The sequence below is a fragment of the Hipposideros armiger genome, unplaced genomic scaffold, assembly GCF_001890085.2.
Source record: "Hipposideros armiger isolate ML-2016 unplaced genomic scaffold, ASM189008v1 scaffold_1005, whole genome shotgun sequence".
NCBI classification, from domain to species: Eukaryota; Metazoa; Chordata; class Mammalia; order Chiroptera; family Hipposideridae; genus Hipposideros; species Hipposideros armiger.
In genome coordinates, this window is record NW_017732355.1 from 170,840 (window position 1) to 174,127 (window position 3,288).

The window sequence follows — 3,288 nt, forward strand, 5'->3', positions numbered from 1 at the left end:
GGAGTGACATCATCAGGTTGGGAAATCAAGGACTGCTTCATGGAGTAGATGCTTTATGAATGGGACCCCAATACTTGTGTAAGATTTTAGAGGGGTTAATTAGAAAATTAAGATTGAGTAGAAACTATAACAAAATATAAAGGTTGGAGAGCATAGGGCGGGTTTGGCTAAACTGTGGGTGTGTCCTTCTGCTGGGTTCAGATAAGTGAAGCAGGGCCTGGTTAGGACCCCCATAGTAAAGGCCTCACCCCGTCTCCAGCCTCGCCTCTCCTTGACCTATAGCTTAGTAATAGATTACTCCCCTGTGGCTTGAACTCAGAATGTCCCCTCCCATATTGTTCCTGGGCTGCTGATGTCACTGGAGAACCATGTGACCGGGGGGAAGGCTCCATGCAGACCCCCAGAACCCCCTTGTAGCTTCTGGAGGAACGCCCATTCTGGCATTCCTGGAGATTTTCCCTTAAATACCCTAAGCTAGTCTGAGAATGTTAAGGCAGCTTTTGAAGGTGTTAACCTGCTACCTTCTCAGATCACCAGTGCTCTGAAAATAAATGCTTATTCTATGGCCCAACTCCCGTATGGTCTATTGGCTGAGTGGCACAGGCAACCAGAGACCCAGACTCGGTTGCACTCTGGTTTCATAAGGAAGACGTGGAGGGGTAGGTAATGAAATAATGAAATAGCAGGGATACATGTTAGAGAGGCAATTGACTAGCAAGCTGAGAACCTTTTTCCTGATTCAACAATGAAAAATCTTTAAATGCATTGGAGTAGATTGATGGCATGCTTAGTCTTTCTATATGATGGATTTCATTGAGTATGAAACTAGCTAGGGAGTTATTGTGGAAGAACTGTCTTGGAGACAGAAAAAGAGAAAGCCAAGAAGACTGGATAGATATTGAGGAGATAGAAACTATAGAAATTGGTAATTAAGTCAATGGAAAGTTTAGGTAGAGAGATGAGAGGGAGGTGTAGTAGTGGGAACTCAAAACTGTCTCTAGGGTTTCAAGTTTAGGTGACTAACAAAATAGAGTATGTTTTCCAAAAAAAAAAGAATTGAAAAATAATATGTATAAATGGAAAATGTTCCATTATAATTCAAATTATAAAAGGCTTGCCTCTGATTATTACTTGTTTTACTTTAACCACCCAGATAATTGCTTCTGTTATCTACTTTCCTTAGGTAGCATACATGTAGTCTTTTTAAGATAATATGATGAATTANACACACACACACACATACATAGAGAGAGCGAAAGAGAGAGAGAGATACCCCACCTTCCCCTCTCATACTGATATATTTAATTGACTAAACCAGCCTTTCAAAACTCCCCATCCTATTTTATTATGAAATGTTTTAATTTTCCATTCCAATTTTCAATGAGAACACAGCTCACAGCTCACTGAATCAAAGAATGTGATATATTCATGTGCTATTATATTTTCTTGCTCTTTCTTGTACATTAGGAGCAGTGAAATGTTTTTGTTGATCAAAGGAAACATCTTGGTGGGTTAAATTGATGAAGAATTTTCACTGCATTGTTATAGTTCCTTCTCTTACAGGATATGCAAAGCCTGGCATAAATACATATATGAGTATATCAATTCCAGCAAGCACCCATTGATAGCTCATAGGAATTACATTGGCAAGAAACCCATCTAGTCTACATGCTAGCTGTACATAAGGTGGGCCTTGTCCTCAGGAAATTTTGCATACAATAATTTTGGGGTGATTTCTTTCTTATGGACATTGGTCTTTTCAGGTGCAAAGAGATTATATTGTCATTGGGCCTAACCACGCATGACATGGGCACCTGTGTTTCATTTCATGAAACCAAGTGGCTAATATTAAGGCTCTAAGGCCTCATGTATCCTTTCTCCTCACACTTCATTTATTTTAGGTTTTTTGTTCAATTATCAGCTTATCAGAGACTCCCCTGACTATTTATATGTGCACATGTTACTTTCACCTGCCTTTTCACACACACTGCCACCATGCCCAGCATGCTGTGTGTCCGTTATCCTGCTTTATTTTCCTCTAAGGCATTTTATCACAGCTAAATTATTACATTTAGTTTTTTATTACCACTTCCCTCACTAGCATGTAAGCACCATCCTAACAAGAACGTGCCCTTCTTTGTTCACTGCTGAATCCTGGTGCCTAGGGGCCCAGCATATAGTAGATAAATATTCAGTGGTTGAGTGAAAGAATATTAATAAGCACAGGAATTTTTCTAACTGAAAATCACCGTTACAAATTCATGAATTGGAACTGCAGTAGTTGTTGCCAAAGCCTGTTCTCCCACTGGCCTAATGAAAAGCAGAACCTCTCCAGATACGGTTGTTCCCCAGTGCACGCGTGTTTCAGCCTTTGAGTGGCATCTCTTTCTGCAGTAATGGGATATGCCCCCAGTGGTTTTATTTACCTTTTTACTATTTCCACACTCTTTCAGGAAGGCATACCTGAGCTACAGTATTTTAAACTCCTTCTTAAATTAGTCCTTTTCTTCTTCTTTCAAATATAAGATTACTTCTGGATCTGGCTACCTCCTTTCCTGTTACTTTGATTTCCTGCACACATATTTATTTTCCTAATGTATTTGTCTATTATTTTCCCTGTGGGAGTAGTGAAAGGGGTAAAGCAAGTGAGTTTTATGTCTGCTACTAACATCTGTTGCTTTAACAAATCTTTCCAGCTTCACCTTCCTCAGTGTAACATTGGTAAACTGCATGGATCCCAGAGCCAGACCACCTAGATTCCAAATTCCAGCTCTAAAATTTACTAACTGCATTGCTTTGAACAAGTTCCTTAATCTCCCTGTACCTTAACTTCCACAGCTATAAAATAGAAGCAATAAAGCACATTTCCCATGTAGGATAATACATATTAAATGACTTAATATATATATATATATATATACATATATATATATATATATATATGTATATATACATATACATATATAAAATGTTTGGAACAGCACTTGGCACATAGTAGGCACTCTATAACAGGTAGCTATTTTTATCATAATCTCATGCAGGAGGTATTTATCAGACAAACATCTTACCCAGGCTTGGGCTCAATCTAATATAGTCCTGTGATACTTCCATTTGATCTCTCTCATCCTTTCCTTAGACAGCGGTTCTCAACCTTCCTATTGCCGCGACCCCTTAATACAGTTCCTCATGTTGGCGTGACCCCCAACCATAAAATTATTTTCGTTGCTACTCTATAACTGTAATTTTGCTACTGTTATGAATCATAATGTAAATACCTTTTTGTTTTCC